This window comes from Protopterus annectens, chromosome 6.part0 (assembly GCF_019279795.1).
Source record: "Protopterus annectens isolate FY-2018-M chromosome 6.part0, PAN1.0, whole genome shotgun sequence".
Lineage (NCBI taxonomy): Eukaryota > Metazoa > Chordata > Ceratodontiformes > Protopteridae > Protopterus > Protopterus annectens.
The window spans coordinates 1,862,984,618-1,863,003,713 of record NC_056737.1 but is presented as its reverse complement, the minus strand read 5'-3'; positions in this window follow the sequence as shown (position 1 = coordinate 1,863,003,713).

The following is a 19,096-nucleotide window of genomic DNA, read 5'->3' as shown; positions in this document are numbered from 1 at the left end:
TAAATCTGCACTACAGTCATGCACTACTGAAGGGGCTTTTTTAGAGTCTGCTGTCAATATACAGGCTACTCAACATCCAGGAGTAGTTGGTTTCCCTCAGTTCACATTAACAGCCCTTGGGGCAGTTTCAGGACCACATGGTTTCACTGTAAGATCATAGTAGAAGAGATAACCTATAACTAGAAGGGCTGAAGGAAGGTACAGAACCCACAGGTTTTGTGGATGTTTTGGAATCTAAGCTACCAGAGGCATTAAATTTGTTGCCAGTCATGCCCATAGAAATTGAAATGGTCCGGCACTCACTTTGTCACAGGTGTCATAAAGATGACTATCCCCAAAAAAATATTTTCAGATTTTAAATGAGTTAGACAAAAAATGGCTGCTACCTTGTTCAAAACAGGGGCCACCCCTTTTCACTTTGTGGGCAAAAGGTTTACTTCTTTCTGGATTTTTCAGCAGAAACCTCCAGTGCCAGAAAAGACTTTTCATCAGTTAGATGGATTTTTTACCACAATGGAATTTATACAAGATTGAGCCACCTTGCTTCACTTCATATTAAACGGGACAATACATAACAACCCATTTACATCTTCAGAAACTGACCTGTGGTTTTTTTTGCAAGCTCATTGATCAGCTGATACAGTTGTTAATGACTGTATTAAGACTATGGAACAGGGCCTTAGTTATGAACTCTATCCACCCAGGAGTCTGAAAAAAGGTGATGAGCCTGAATAAATTTGCAGCCCTCTTCATGGGTTTGTCTAATTTGTCCACCGGTAATCAAGAAATGGGGCCCTCTGTAAATAAACACTTTCAGCAGTAGTCCTTAAAGACTAAGGAAATGCTCTGCTAAGCAACTGATCTATGAACGTATTGAGAACAGGAATGCTAATGCAGTTCTTACCAACGAAGGGGGTGGACCTTCAAACTCAGTGGCCCATTCCTCTGGCTACTCTGGTGCATCTGACTTGCACAAAAAGACTGCTATCTCCCCTCATACTAAAATGAATATGGATAAGTACATACAGACAAAATGTCCTACACCAAATCAAGTAAGGCAGAACTGAAACCCAAATGATTGTATAGTTTTTTTTTTTAATAGAATTTGTGGCTCAGACACGATGGTGATGATTTGTTTTGGTAATACTACAAGGCAAAAACTTTGTGTCTGGATTTCTCTTGTTATTATAGCTTCGTATCTGTGTCTAGCTCAAAGACAATCTCTTCGTACCATGGGGTCATCTTTGAATTATAGCTACAATGTTGCTTTCTGCTGTTGCTTTCCTCTACCCCCATTGCAGTATATATTGCAGGAGGAAGCAGGAAGTCACGTTACTGTTTGGGGTGGCAGTTAACTTAATTCATTATATTTCCAATAGCCTGATTGTTTTGTAAGTAAGAGCTGAATTCCTGGTATTTCTTATTTTTCAGTTAGTATGTTATAGATGTAATGCTTTTAACCATTTTCAGTGTTCACGATCGTTCTTCCTCATGTAAAAGAAAGTCAACTAGAGAGTGGTTAAATAAATCACATTGAGACATTTTTTTCTGCTAAGAGTCCAAAATTACTAAGAAATACAAGAGGGTGTTAATGTCTTATTGGGATGGTGATCTTTTGTGTACTCTAGACTCGAAGCCCAAGAGAGGGGTGTAGTTAGGGGTTATCCCTACACTGAATTTGACACTGAAGAAGAAATATACTAACAATCAAGGTAGGTGGTCTATACTGTTTTCTCTTCTCCAGATCGCCAATGTAATTTAGGGTCCATTCATGGTCCAAATAATATGGACCTAGTCCTCTTTACTAATATTTTAGCACTACTGAAACAGATGGTAGGGACTCTAACAAAAGTACTGGGGGGCTGTAATGTGTATCTAGATTCTCTTCAGGATAGAAATAAACCATATAGTAAAAAAGCATGTCAAATCACTAAAGATTAGCATGGAAGCTAGTAATAATCTAGATCTAATGGTTGTGTGGAGTGTATTTAATGCCTCAGATATAGCATTTACATATATGTCCCCTCATAATGTCATAGGGAGCAGAACAGATTAGATTTCAACCTCTGCATCTTTGACTGGTATGGCCACTGATGCTGATATTATCTCAGCTCCTAACACTGACCATGCTGTGGTATCCTTACCGCTTGCCTCATTCAAGTATCCCATGAGGCAAATAGCTTGAAGAATGTACCCTTTAGTTCTCAAAGATAAAACTCTTCTTAACTGTATAGTTATAGGAGTGGAACATTTACTGTCACTTAACTACTCAAGCTTGCCTATTACAGTGTGGTAGGAATCCTTGAAACAGGAGCTGAAAACCTATATTGTGGAGCTAAACATTCTTTAATTAAAACCTTCCAGCACAAAACCTCTGAATATGAAGCAGATGTCTCCACACTATGGGCTAGATGTAAAATGAGAAAAATTAAAAAATCCAGCAAATCTACATGCATATAAAAGAGGCCACCAACAACTTAATGTGTCCCTTAAAGAAAAAAATGCAACAATTTTTGAGTGCACTGTTTGACGTGCATGGGGTCTGGGGAATAAACCAGGTAAATTACTTGCATTTAAATTAAAATTTCATAGATGTCAAGGCTTCATTCCAGTTGCAAGATGATTTTCTTTATATCAAATGTGAACTTTCCACATGTGTATCAATACAAACTTTGTGGACTTCCTTAATGGTCCATATAGTGCTGTTAAAAACCCTGATAGTCACTGGAATGCCAGTGCCATTTTATCCATGCTCAAACAAACCAATCTGCCATGCATCCTTTGGGAGCAGGTAGCACTTTTGGACTCCCCTTCTAACCCCGAATGTGAAGTAGATAAGCCCGTTTCAGAAATTAGTAAGGATAAAGCTCAATGCCCTGATGGGCTTAATGACAAACTTTACATTGATCTTAGGGACCTACTTGCCCTGGGACTACTTAATCTCTTCTCCTCTCTTCTCTTTCTTTCAGTCCTCCCAAACTATCAATGGGTCTTCTACTATCTCTGCTATTACAGTACTCCTCAAGCCTGTTAAACACCGTACCCTACCTGCAAATGACTGCCCTATTTCCCTCCTTAATGCTGATATTAAGTTCTATGCTAAGATTCTAGCCACAAAATTGGAGTCCTTATTACCCCAGCTGATCCTTGATATAAAGGCAGCATTTATCAAAGGGAGAAGTAGTGCATACCACCTGTCAACCCTTTTGTTGTACTTTCAAGATTTAAAGAATGCCCTGAACCAATTTTGGCTCTTTTTGTTGATTTTGGGAAGGCCTTTGACTCCCGTAATCGGGGATACATCTTGATTGCTATGCAATCCATGGAGTTCCCAGATGACTTCAGTAGTTTGATAAAAGCACTTTACCACTTTCCTCAAGTTAGAATACTTACCAGTGACTTACTTTCTGACTCCTTTTCTCTTCATAATGGCATTCATCAAGACTACCCTCTTTCCCCGGCTCTCCTTCTCCTTGCTCTCCAGCCTCTTAACAAACTCTTAAATAAACACCCCAAACTCACAGGTTGTTGTCTGTATGGGATTGAAACTACTGCCCTGTTCTTTGCTGATGATTATTGTAGTTTTCAAAAGAGATAAAAAGCACAGTGACATTCAACCTTTTATTCAAATGATAATCAGCAAAGCTTTCGAGTTTCCCCTTCCTCGGTGCTAGGGGAAACCCGAACGCTTTGCTGATTATCATTTTAACAAAAGGTTGAATGTCACTGTGCTCTTTTTCTCTTTTGTTTGTATTGGATTTTACAGAAGCACAGTTTACGGCAGTGGTATTCTTTGTTTTTGCTGTTGATTATGTAGTTTTCACCAGTTGTCAAACTGAAGACATTCACACAATTTTTAATTTGTTATACATGTTTTGATATACCTCAATGCTTAGAGTTAAGACATAGAAATCTGATCTCATCAGATCAATGTGGCAGGTTGTTCCATCAAATCTGCTGTAATAACTTTTCCTTATAAATGGGCTAAAAGTTTTCCATACTATCTTTCTATTAATCTAAACTATGATATCAATGCACCATGTCAAGCTAATCTCTGAGATGTTTGGGACAAAGCTTTTTTGTGGGTCCATTCATGGAACTATATGTCTCTCTTCTTATTAGGCCATATAGCTGCCATCAGAATGTTACTTTACATATTGCTCTTATGTTTTCAGGTTGCGTAAGATTACTAAATTACTTGACTCTTATCTATGATAGAGAAAGGAAGATAGTCAAAATGAAAGTTAGGATAACCTGTTCTCCCTTCTCAGGTTTAGGAATTCGTGACTAGAGTCTATATTCTGGGGCAATTGTGTTGTCTCATTTATTTTCTTTTGACCATGGCACACTTCTCAGATGTGCTCAAATTGAAAGGAATATTATACACACTGTCTCTCCTTGGGGTTTAAACTGGTATATGATATCTCTTCCAAGGCATTTGTGAACTTGGTACTCCATTAAACTAACCAATCAAGCCCACAAACTTTTTTTTAAAACACTCCTTTGGCCAGACTTATGTGGATTTTCAATTCCTATCTGGGGCAGTCCTCACTTCATATTTAATGGTTCCCCCATATTTCACTTGAAATGGAGTAGCAACAGCATACAATGGCTCTCAGACTTAACTACATTTATTAATGGTGAACAAACTTTACAATCCTTCAAAGGGTTTCAGAATTTTTGGGAAGTATCCATTGCTTCCTTTTTGCGATACCTTTCATTAAGATATATGATAGATGACTCTCCTTTTGTTTCACATATCCTTATGGAACCCTTCCTCTTCACCACCCTCTGTTCTAACCTTGCCCTACGTCAACCAAAGAAATGTAACATCAAGACCTCTAGTATTTACTCTGTTATGCTGTTTTCATTTAAGAGACAACAAGCACATCTATTACTTTATGGCTTTCAGATACTGGACGTAACAATGTTGAGTTGTATGTAGGCTGTTTTTGAGGTACCTGCTGAATCTCCAGGAATTCCCTTATCTCTATGAAAATGAAAAACATGATCTTTGTACATTGTGGTTCCCAGAAGCCAGCCACTAGCATATCTAAAGGTCAAGCTATTTCTACTATCTCTTAGGAGTTCTGGTTCCTTAAACCCTAATGTTATTCTCAGGTTTTGGGATTGTACCCCCAATCTAAAATCTTTGGCCTTCTGTTGTAATTTGTGTTAACCTTATTATGGGTATGAAACTGTCCTGTGATATGTCCTTTTTTATGGACATGTTTCCTCCAGTAATAGAGGTCTACAGGACCATGGGGACCATCTTTGGATGTTTCAACTGTCTACATTTGTGAGATGTTATTCAGCCTCTGCTTGGAAGCCACTAAGCAGTCTTATAAATGGCAATCTCTGTAGATGGCTCATCCACAAAGGCAAACTTCTGGCCCAATCTACTCCTGAATCCTCAAAACTATTTGACATAGTATATGGACATCCTAAGGCCTATGAATCTGTTTCTGATTGGCTTACATTTGTGGATGGGTTGCAACATCTCTTGCTGGCTCATTACACCCCCCCACCCTTCTAGTGTGATATACCATGGTTATTCCCCTGCATCTCCCTGTCTTTAGTTGGAATGTTCCAGCGGACTGTTTTAATACTCTCTCTGAATTTACTTTCTATACCTTTGTCTGTCACTTCATGTTATTTCTAGTATCACTCTCTTCCCTATATTTTTATGCACACAATTGATGAAATCATAGTTCTGATGTATACCTTAATTTTCTTTCCTTTTTTCTATAGACTGTTCATGCTAAATATTAGTGTTAGCAAGTTTACTAATTGGGTCATTGTTCGATCATGACCACAGTTGTTGTTACTTGACTGTTCTCTTAATGAAATACAAATAAAATGTTCTACAAATGTTTTCTCACATCTAAAACTAACTGAATCCACATGTTGTAGATAATAGACTTGCTAAGGCATTATTAGTCCAAATCACAGGCCAATTGTATTTTATAATTTTTATAATTTCAGACACATTTTTGGCATTATTTCCATATGACAGGAACCAAAGTAAGACAAACTAGCGAAAAACAAAAAGACAGCTCGGAAACACCAAAGCAAATTCTCTCTCAGTTTAATTCCCTTTCAGTTTAATGAAGCGCTTTTCTTCTTGCACATGTGGCAAGACTTCATCAGAAACTGAACAAACTTCAACACAAACAATATATACACACCCTTTTTGTCACATGACACTTCTAATTAAAATCTTGTGTCTTAAAGGCACATCCACATTATTGCTACTTAAAACATTTTTTAAAAACAAATATGACTGACAATATTTTAGAACATCTCAACCCTTCCCTTCCTTCATAATTTTTACTTGTAATGGTGGTAGAAATATATATACAAACATACATATACTAACAATACTATATCTCAAATAATTGTGTTGACTCTCAAAATATGATATTACTTAGTTAACTAAGAAGTCAGAAACTTACATATCCGAGTCAAATGAAGTCAGATATCACAAATATGAATGCATTTTATAAAAATGCATATGCACATTAACGTTTAAGATTTTTCAACTTCAGTATACTGTTTAAAGATATTGTCTCATTCAAACCTGGGTAAAACATTGCCCCAGTGCGAATTTGCCAACTTAACTCAAGTTGCTCAAGTAAAAGTGTAAGTGGACCCCCCCGACTATCATCAATATAAGTAATCCAGGGTTTGCTTTTGACCTTGTAAGAAAGGTGAGGATCTCTCCTAATTATTTCCCAATTTTTTCTCAAAATTGACATTATTTCCCTTGCATTACTACTATAGGGTGTTATTAAACTTAAATTCCATACTTCTTTTTGTTGTAATTCTCTGTCACTTATTATAACACTTTGTAAACCAATGGACAAAATGGGTTTATACAACCCCTGTTTTCTCTTGTTTTTTTACTTCTTCCAGTAGACACTCAAAAAAATCTACTGGGTAACCTCTCCTAACAAACATTGACCTCAAATTATTACATTCATTCATGAAATCCTGGTCCAGCGTGACCATACGGACAGCTCTCACAAGTTGGCCCTTCACCACTGATTTCTTTTGGTACCATGGATGGCAACTGCTAAAATGTAATAAAGAGTTTGAATATGTGGCCTTTCTATAAATTTTCACTACATATGTATTCCTTTCTATATCTTTACTAAGATCCACATCCAAGTATGAAGTCCTGGTCATTTCAAATACATAAGTAAAGGAAAGGAAATCTATAGTGCTGTTAAGATAATCTACTAGTTTACAAGCTGCTTCCTTATTTCCTTCAAAAATGATAAAAATATCATCCAAAAACCGTGTGTCGAACTGGATTTACTGTTTCACTTCTTGTTTACCAAAGATAAATTCTTGTTCCCATGAGGCCATTACCAAATTGGCATAACTTGCCCCACAGGGTGACCCCATAACTACACCGGTCTTTTGAACATATAACTTATCATTACATAAAATGAAATTATTATACAAGATTATGTCAAGCATTTCCTCTATTAAAGCCACCTCATCAGAGGCTACTGCTTTAGCTCTCAGGTAACTACTGACTCATTCGATGCCTTCCGCATGGGGGATAGAAGTGTATAAATCTACCACATCCACTGTTAGAAAATTGAAGTCAGCATCGAATTCTAAATTCTTGATCTGTGACAAGAACGACCAAGAATCTTTACATATATATTTCTCTTGAGTTACATACTTCTTCAACTTTTGGTCTACCCATTTTGCCCAAGGGTAAGTTATACTTGCCCTAGCATCCACCAAAGGTCGCATCGGTGGATTATTCACATTTTTATGTAACTTAGGGATACCAAACAAAACAGGCATCCTTGGGGAAGGCATAGATAAATATCTAAACAAGTCAGCAGTAATCCTGGTTTCTAACAACATTTCATATAAATAAGACTTTATTTTACTATATGCTTGATTTAACTCATTACGTGAAACCAACTGATATGTGGAACTTCGGACTATTTGGTCCATTTTATTAGCATAGTCCTCCACATTCATAACAGCAAGCCCCCCTCCCTTATCTGGGACCATAATACGGACTGGGACTTCTTGAATTAGTTGTAATAAATACAGTTGTTCACTAGTAACATTTACAGATGAAGCATTCTTCCTTTTATTCTTCTTATGATTACTACCCACCCCTAAAACATTATATAAATCTAATTCACAAATGAGTTCAAAACATTGTAAAGTTGGGTGTAAAGGGGGACAAAAAGTACTTTAAAGATGTAATGCACTAGACTGAACCATAATATTGTCAACAAAAAGCATAGACAAATTGAGTTTACGCACAAATAATTTTAAATCAATTAAAGTTTTAACTAAGTCTGCTTTTCTTGTGGGGACGAAAGTGTACCCCTTGGCTAATAGTTCCACCAGTGGTTGATCTATAGTAACATCAGAAAAACTGTAAATTTTTTAATCTTTATCATTATTCATAAAGATATTCCTTAGTCCAAAATCTGCAGCATTAGTTGTCGGGGAAGCTGGTGCAATAAGAGGTGGTATCATCTCCTGCATTTCCAATTCTTCCCTTTGTAGTTGTTGTTGGAATGAGATTTCTTGTTCTTTGATCTCAGATTGTATTGGTTGGCTTGATGCTGAAAATTTTGGGCGTTAGCTGATGTATTATTCACAATTGACTGTTGGGGTAACATAGGTCCCTCACCTGATGGAAGTGCACTACTATCATTTGAGACAGATAGACCATGTATTAATTCATTTCTGTTTGTTGTGTTACACAAAAATACATTCATAGCAGCATTGCTGGATTTTGGTACTTGTGAACTTGGGGGTGGGGGGTAGGCATTCCCCTCACCATATGCTTTACGATCTCTAGCTAGTTTTTTTTACTTTAATTTCTCTAAATTTCATCATTTGTTGGTCTATACTGTCAAAAATTCTGTTGTAATCAAAAGCATATCTTGAAAAGTTTACATGGCCCTTGGTAGCAGCATCTAAGCTAGTAGCTTCTTCTTGTAAAAGGTTAATAGAAGTCTCATAATGTTTAATCATGGGCAATCAGGGCAAGTCCCTGAATGTTAAACAACTCAATACGTTCTTTGTGAAACAATGAACCTGGCTCTAACCCCGTAGGGTATTGGTGGACACACAAGCCTTTGGGAACAATGTTTTTATTGACACATTGACGTAAGTAAGTAACTTCTAAAGAAAGTTTTTTATATTTGAAAAGTTTTTTGTCAAGGTCTTGTAATAATGAAACTATGTTACCTGAGTCCTCTGTTTCAGAAGGTGTTGATTGGTTAGGTTGTGAATGGAATAAAGGAATTGGCGTTTCTAACCACTGAGTAAAAGTTTGTAAGACTTTCATGGTATTAAATCCTGTAGAACTTCTCATATTAAGTCATTTGTCAGTTATTATATTGTTAGTAAGGTTGACACTACCTGGCTGGTTGTTGGAAAAAACAGGTAGAGTTGTTGAACCAGATGCTGAAGCTGTTGAACCTGTAGGTTTTCTGCCATTCGGCGCCCTTTCGTCACCTGGACAACTCCTCTGGTGCAGTTGTTCAGCTCGTGTGACATCACTTCCAGTTGGTATCACACTTCAAGTTTCTAAGGTCAGAGGGGGATGTACTGAACTAGTATCGGGATGCCTACCACCTCCAATTACCAACGCAGAAGCAGAAGGTTGAACAATGGCAGGAACAGAAGGAATGGCATCCACTCTAGTCTGTAACTGGCTCACACGTTGAGATAATTGTTCTATTAACTGTGTCAAATACCCCACTCCATCCTGTTGTGGTGGGGTCAAGTCAAGAATAGTTGGTGTTCCACAAGGACTGTCCAAAGCCATAACAAACTCCAACAGACAGGAACCAAAGTAAGACAAACTAGCGAAAAACAAAAGACAGCTCGGAAACACCAAAGCAAATTCTCTCTCAGTTTAATTCTCTTTCAGTTTAATGAAGCGCTTTTCATCTTGCACATGTGGCAAGACTTCATCAGAAACTGAACAAACTTCAACACAAACAATATATACACACCCTTTTTGTCACATGACACTTCTAATTAAAATCTTGTGTCTTAAAGGCACATCCACATTATTGCTACTTAAAACATTTTTAAAAAACAAATATGACTGACAATATTTTAGAACATCTCAACCCTTCCCTTCCTTCAGAATTTTTACTTGTAATGGTGGTAGAAATATATATACAAACATACATATACTAACAATACTGTATCTCAAATAATTGTGTTGACTCTCAAAATATGATATTACTTAGTTAACTAAGAAGTCAGAAACTTACATATCCGAGTCAAATGAAGTCAGATATCACAAATATGAACGCATTTTATAAAAATGCATATGCACATTAACGTTTAAGATTTTTCAACTTCAGCATACTGTTTAAAGATATTGTCTCATTCAAACCTGGGTAAAATATTGCCCCAGTGCATATTTGCCAACTTAACTCAAGTTGCTCAAGTAAAAGTGTAAGCGGGCCCCCCCCCCCCCGATTATCATCAACAACTGAATCAATTGCTTTGAACAAAAATGAATGTTGTGGATAGGAAATAATGTGTCTAGCCAGTGCATTTTCTCTAAGAGTCTTTATTTTATACAGATGTTCGTATACTCATTCTTTTAACCTTCTATCCGTTTTGCCTATGTAAAACACTGCACAGCATTGACACTGAGCTACATAAACCACAAACTTGGACTGACAAGTGTACTTCAATTTAATTTTAAAACTAATATTTTTAACTTCAATGTCTTGTCTTGTACTCATGTATTTACAGTAGTTACACATTTGGCATTTGTACATGCCACACTTCCACTGTGGGGTGGTTTTTTTATGTTGTAATAATTCCTTTAAATTAGTCCCCCTCTTGTAAGTAATCCGGGGTTTGCTTTTGACCTTGTAAGAAAGGTGAGGATCTCTCCTAATTATTTCCCAATTTTTGTTCAAAATTGACATTATTTCCCTTGCATTACTACTATAGGGTGTTATTAAACTTAAATTCCATACTTCTTTTTGTTGTAATTCTCTGTCACTTATTATAACACTTTGTAAACCAATGGACAAAATGGGTTTATACAACCCCTGTTTTCTCTTGTTTTTTTACTTCTTCCAGTAGACACTCAAAAAAATCTACCGGGTAACCTCTCCTAACAAACATTGACCTCAAATTATTACATTCATCCATGAAATCCTGGTCCAGCGTGACCATACGGACAGCTCTCACAAGTTGGCCCTTCACCACTGATTTCTTTTGGTACCATGGATGGCAACTGCTAAAATGTAATAAAGAGTTTGAATATGTGGCCTTTCTATAAATTTTCACTACATATGTATTCCTTTCTATATCTTTACTAAGATCCACATCCAAGTATGAAGTCCTGGTCATTTCAAATACATAAGTAAAGGAAAGGAAATCTATAGTGCTGTTAAGATAATCTACTAGTTTACAAGCTGCTTCCTTATTTCCTTCAAAAATGATAAAAATATCATCCAAAAACCGTGTGTCGAACTGGATTTACTGTTTCACTTCTTGTTTACCAAAGATAAATTCTTGTTCCCATGAGGCCATTACCAAATTGGCATAACTTGCCCCACAGGGTGACCCCATAACTACACCGGTCTTTTGAACATATAACTTATCATTACATAAAATGAAATTATTATACAAGATTATGTCAAGCATTTCCTCTATTAAAGCCACCTCATCAGAGGCTACTGCTTTAGCTCTCAGGTAACTACTGACTCATTCGATGCCTTCCGCATGGGGATAGAAGTGTATAAATCTACCACATCCACTGTTAGAAAATTGAAGTCAGCATCGAATTCTAAATTCTTGATCTGTGACAAGAACGACCAAGAATCTTTACATATATATTTCTCTTGAGTTACATACTTCTTCAACTTTTGGTCTACCCATTTTGCCCAAGGGTAAGTTATACTTGCCCTAGCATCCACCAAAGGTCGCATCGGTGGATTATTCACATTTTTATGTAACTTAGGGATACCAAACAAAACAGGCATCCTTGGGGAAGGCATAGATAAATATCTAAACAAGTCAGCAGTAATCCTGGTTTCTAACAACATTTCATATAAATAAGACTTTATTTTACTATATGCTTGATTTAACTCATTACGTGAAACCAACTGATATGTGGAACTTCGGACTATTTGGTCCATTTTATTAGCATAGTCCTCCACATTCATAACAGCAAGCCCCTCCCTTATCTGGGACCATAATACGGACTGGGACTTCTTGAATTAGTTGTAATAAATACAGTTGTTCACTAGTAACATTTACAGATGAAGCATTCTTCCTTTTATTCTTCTTATGATTACTACCCACCCCTAAAACATTATATAAATCTAATTCACAAATGAGTTCAAAACATTGTAAAGTTGGGTGTAAAGGGGGACAAAAAGTACTTTAAAGATGTAATGCACTAGACTGAACCATAATATTGTCAACAAAAAGCATAGACAAATTGAGTTTACGCACAAATAATTTTAAATCAATTAAAGTTTTAACTAAGTCTGCTTTTCTTGTGGGGATGAAAGTGTACCCCTTGGCTAATAGTTCCACCAGTGGTTGATCTATAGTAACATCAGAAAAACTGTAAATTTTAAAATCTTTATCATTATTCATAAAGATATTCCTTAGTCCAAAATCTGCAGCATTAGTTGTCGGGGAAGCTGGTGCAATAAGAGGTGGTATCATCTCCTGCATTTCCAATTCTTCCCTTTGTAGTTGTTGTTGGAATGAGATTTCTTGTTCTTTGATCTCAGATTGTATTGGTTGGCTTGATGCTGAAAATTTTGGGCGTTAGCTGATGTATTATTCACAATTGACTGTTGGGGTAACATAGGTCCCTCACCTGATGGAAGTGCACTACGATCATTGGAGACAGATAGACCATGTGTTAATTCATTTCTGTTTGTTGTGTTACACAAAAATACATTCATAGCAGCATTGCTGGATTTTGGTACTTGTGAACTTGGGGGTGGGGGGTAGGCATTCCCCTCACCATATGCTTTACGATCTCTAGCTAGTTTTTTTTACTTTAATTTCTCTAAATTTCATCATTTGTTGGTCTATACTGTCAAAAATTCTGTTGTAATCAAAAGCATATCTTGAAAAGTTTACATGGCCCTTGGTAGCAGCATCTAAGCTAGTAGCTTCTTCTTGTAAAAGGTTAATAGAAGTCTCATAATGTTTAATCATCAGGTTCAACAGGGCAAGTCCCTGAATGTTAAACAACTCAATACGTTCTTTGTGAAACAATGAACCTGGCTCTAACCCCGTAGGGTATTGGTGGACACACAAGCCTTTGGGACCAATGTTTTTATTGACACATTGACGTAAGTAAGTAACTTCTAAAGAAAGTTTTTTGTATTTGAAAAGTTTTTTGTCAAGGTCTTGTAATAATGAAACTATGTTACCTGAGTCCTCTGTTTCAGAAGGTGTTGATTGGTTAGGTTGCGAATGGAATAAAGGAATTGGCGTTTCTAACCACTGAGTAAAAGTTTGTAAGACTTTCATGGTATTAAATCCTGTAGAACTTCTCATATTAAGTCATTTGTCAGTTATTATATTGTTAGTAAGGTTGACACTACCTGGCTGGTTGTTGGAAAAAACAGGTAGAGTTGTTGAACCAGATGCTGAAGCTGTTGAACCTGTAGGTTTTCTGCCATTCGGCACCCTTTCGTCACCTGGACAACTCCTCTGGTGCAGTTGTTCAGCTCGTGTGACATCACTTCCAGTTGGTATCACACTTCCGGTATCGGGATGCCTACCACCTCCAATTACCAACGCAGAAGCAGAAGGTTGAACAATGGCAGGAACAGAAGGAATGGCATCCACTCTAGTCTGTAACTGGCTCACACGTTGAGATAATTGTTCTATTAACTGTGTCAAATACCCCACTCCATCCTGTTGTGGTGGGGTCAAGTCAAGAATAGTTGGTGTTCCACAAGGACTGTCCAAAGCCATAACAAACTCCAACAGACAGGAACCAAAGTAAGACAAACTAGCGAAAAACAAAAAGACAGCTCGGAAACACCAAAGCAAATTCTCTCTCAGTTTAATTCTCTTTCAGTTTAATGAAGCGCTTTTCATCTTGCACATGTGGCAAGACTTCATCAGAAACTGAACAAACTTCAACACAAACAATATATACACACCCTTTTTGTCACATGACACTTCTAATTAAAATCTTGTGTCTTAAAGGCACATCCACATTATTGCTACTTAAAACATTTTTAAAAAACAAATATGACTGACAATATTTTAGAACATCTCAACCCTTCCCTTCCTTCAGAATTTTTACTTGTAATGGTGGTAGAAATATATATACAAACATACATATACTAACAATACTGTATCTCAAATAATTGTGTTGACTCTCAAAATATGATATTACTTAGTTAACTAAGAAGTCAGAAACTTACATATCCGAGTCAAATGAAGTCAGATATCACAAATATGAACGCATTTTATAAAAATGCATATGCACATTAACGTTTAAGATTTTTCAACTTCAGCATACTGTTTAAAGATATTGTCTCATTCAAACCTGGGTAAAATATTGCCCCAGTGCATATTTGCCAACTTAACTCAAGTTGCTCAAGTAAAAGTGTAAGCGGGCCCCCCCCCCCGATTATCATCAACAACTGAATCAATTGCTTTGAACAAAAATGAATGTTGTGGATAGGAAATAATGTGTCTAGCCAGTGCATTTTCTCTAAGAGTCTTTATTTTATACAGATGTTCGTATACTCGTTCTTTTAACCTTCTATCCGTTTTGCCTATGTAAAACACTGCACAGCATTGACACTGAGCTACATAAACCACAAACTTGGACTGACAAGTGTACTTCAATTTAATTTTAAAACTAATATTTTTAACTTCAATGTCTTGTCTTGTACTCATGTATTTACAGTAGTTACACATTTGGCATTTGTACATGCCACACTTCCACTGTGGGGTGGTTTTTTTATGTTGTAATAATTCCTTTAAATTAGTCCCCCTCTTGTAAGTAATCCGGGGTTTGCTTTTGACCTTGTAAGAAAGGTGAGGATCTCTCCTAATTATTTCCCAATTTTTGTTCAAAATTGACATTATTTCCCTTGCATTACTACTATAGGGTGTTATTAAACTTAAATTCCATACTTCTTTTTGTTGTAATTCTCTGTCACTTATTATAACACTTTGTAAACCAATGGACAAAATGGGTTTATACAACCCCTGTTCTCTCTTGTTTTATACTTCTTCCAGTAGACACTCAAAAAAATTTACTGGGTAACCTCTCCTAACAAACATTGACCTCAAATTATTACATTCATCCATGAAATCCTGGTCCAGCGTGACCATACGGGCAGCTCTCACGAGTTGGCCCTTCACCACTGATTTCTTTTGGTGCCATGGATGGCAACTGCTAAAATGTAATAAAGAGTTTGAATATGTGGCCTTTCTATAAATTTTCACTACATATGTGTTCCTTTCTATATCTTTACTAAGATCCACATCCAAGTATGAAGTCCTGGTCATTTCAAATACATAAGTAAAGGAAAGGAAATTTGTAGTGTTGTTAAGATAATCTACTAGTTTACTAGCTGCTTCCTTATTTCCTTCAAAAATGATAAAAATATCATCCAAAAACCGTGTGTAGAACTGGATGTACTGTTTTACTTCTTGTTTACCAAAGATAAATTCTTGTTCCCATGAGGCCATTACCAAATTGGCATAACTTGCCCCACAGGGTGACCCCATAGCTACACCGGTCTGTTGAACATATAACTTATCATTACATAAAATGAAATTATTATACAAGATTATGTCAAGCATTTCCTCTATTAAAGCCACCTCATCAGAGGCTACTGCTTTAGCTCTCAGGTAACTACTGACTCGTTCGATGCCTTCCGCATGGGGGATAGAAGAGTATAAATCTACCACATCCACTGTTAGAAAATTGAAGTCAGCATCGAATTCTATATTCTTGATCTGTGACAAGAATGACCAAGAATCTTTACATATATATTTCTCTTGAGTTACATACTTCTTCAACTTTTGGTCTACCCATTTTGCCCAAGGGTAAGTTATACTTGCCCTAGCATCCACCAAAGGTCGCATAGGTGGATTATTCACATTTTTATGTAACTTAGGGATACCAAACAAAACAGGTATCCTTGGGGAAGGCATAGATAAATATCTAAACAAGTCAGCAGTAATTCTGGTTTCTAACAACATTTTATATAAATAAGACTTTATTTTACTATATGCTTGATTTAACTCATTACGTGAAACCAACTGATATGTGGAACTTCGGACTATTTGGTCCATTTTATTGGCATAGTCCTCCACATTCATAACAACAAGCCCCCCTCCCTTACCTGGGACCATAATACGGACTGGGGCTTCTTGAATTAGTTGTAATAAATACAGTTGTTCACTAGTAACATTTACAGATGAAGCATTCTTCCTTTTATTCTTCTTATGATTACTACCCACCCCTAAAACATTATATAAATCCAACTCACAAATGAGTTCAAAACATTGTAAAGTTGGGTGTAAAGGGGGACAAAAAGTACTTGAAGGATGTAATGCACTAGACTGAAGCATAATATTGTCAACAAAAAGCATAGACAAATTGAGTTTACGCACAAATAATTTTAAATCAATTAAAGTTTTAACTAAGTCTGCTTTTCTTGTGGGGACGAAAGTGTACCCCTTGGCTAATAGTTCCACCAGTGGTTGATCTATAGTAACATCAGAAAAATTGTAAATTTTAAAATCTTTATCATTATTCATAAAGATATTCCTTAGTCCAAAATCTGCAGCATTAGTTGTCGGGGAAGCTAGTGCAATAAGAGGTGGTATCATCTCCTGCATTTCCAATTCTTCCCTTTGTAGTTGTTGTTAGAATGAGATTTCTTGTTCTTTGATCTCAGATTGTATTGGTTGGCTTGATGCTGAACATTTTGGGCATTAGCTGATGTATTATTCACAATTGACTGTTGGGGTAACATAGGTCCCTCACCTGATGGAAGTGCACTACTATCATTTGAGACAGATAGACCATGTGTTAATTCATTTCTGTTTGTTGTGTTACACAAAAATACATTCATAGCAGCATTGCTGGATTTTGGTACTTGTGAACTTGGGGGTGGGGGGTAGGCATTCCCCTCACCATATGCTTTACAATCTCTAGCTAGTTTTTTTTTTACTTTAATTTCTCTAAATTTCATCATTTGTTGGTCTATACTGTCAAAAATTCTGTTGCAATCAAAAGCATATCTTGAAAAGTTTACATGACCCTTGATAGCAGCATCTAAGCTAGTAGCTTCTTGTTGTAAAAGGTTAATAGAAGTCTCATAATGTTTAATCATCAGGTTCAACAGGGCAAGTCCCTGAATGTTAAACAACTCAATAAGTTCTTTGTGAAACAATTAACCTGGCTCTAACCCCGTAGGGTATTGGTGGACACGCAAGCCTTTGGGAACAATGTTTTCATTGACACATTGATGTAAGTAAGTAACTTCTAAAAAAGTTTTTTATATTTGAAAAGTTTTTTGTCAAGGTCTTGTAATAATGAAACTATGTTACCTGAGTCCTCTGTTTCAGAAGATGTTGGTTGGTTAGGTTGCGAATGGAATAAAGGAATTGGCATTTCTAACCACTGAGTAAAAGTTGGTAAGTCTTTCATGGTATTAAATCCTGTAGAACTTCTCATATTAAGTCATTTGTCAGTTATTATATTGTTAGTAAGGTTGACACTACCTGGCTGGTTGTTGGAAAAAACAGGTAGAGTTGTTGAACCAGATGCTGAAGCTGTTGAACCTGTAGGTTCTCTGCCATTTGCTGCCCTTTCATCACCTGGATTACTCCTCTGGTGCAGTTGTTCAGCTCGTGTGACATCACTTCCAGTTGGTATCACACTTCCAGTTTGTAAGGTCAGAGGGGGATGTACTGAACTAGTATCAGGATGCCTACCACCTCCAATTACCAACGCAGAAGCAGAAGGTTGAACAATGGCAGGAACAGAAGGAATGGCATCCACTCTAGTCTGTAACTGGCTCACACGTTGAGATAATTGTTCTATTAACTGTGTCAAATACCCCACTCCATCCTGTTGTGGTGGGGTCAAGTCAAGAATAGTTGGTGTTCCACAAGGACTGTCCAAAGCCATAACAAACTCCAACAGACATGAACCAAAGTAAGACAAACTAGCGAAAAACAAAAAGACAACTCGGAAACACCAAAGCAAATTCTCTCTCAGTTTAATTCTCTTTCGGTTTAATGCATTATTAGTCCAAATCACAGGCCAATTGTATTTTATCATTTTTATAATTTCAGACACATTCTTGGCATTATTTCCATATGTCATTTAAAATGTAAGTTAGTATCAACTTTTGTGGACTACTGAGTGATAATTTCCTATGAATGTAGTAGATTACTGCTAGATAATTATTAACCTCCTGTTTTTCTGCCTAACTTCTCAAATATTGTACCCTTAGTGCAAGAACCTTTGGCTCAGATCTTCTGCTATACAATCAAAGTTCTTTTCTGCATCACATAGTCTTAAGAACTGAAATTTAGGGATAGGTTTATTCATAAGGGTAACTAGCAAACATAAATAAGAATTTTTGGAAAATTATTTTCTATGCACATTATTGGATACTTAGCCACTAAATAGGTTTGTTTTACTTACCTGGGTATCTCAGTAATCAATACTAGATAATTTAGCATATGATATTAAACTTTTCCCAAACTTGCTGGAGTCTAAATCCTCAAAAATGGTGTTTAATTACAACTGGTTACTCTTCCAAATCACTCAGCAGTCATTTAAATATTATCTCCACATAACCAAACTATCCCAAAAACTTTTCTTAGTTCCATGTAAGTATCCACTATGAGTAGTTATGCATTTTTTGAATTAAGATAGATTGCTTGAGTTGAGTTGTTTCATTGCTCTGTGGCATTCCATGTACCTGTTTTTCCAACTAGCTGTATAAGCCATGTTGGTGTACTGTCCAAAGATGATATTATATGATGTGCTTATGGTAGGATTAATTTAATATAGCCCAGAGGAAAGATGGTGTTTCTG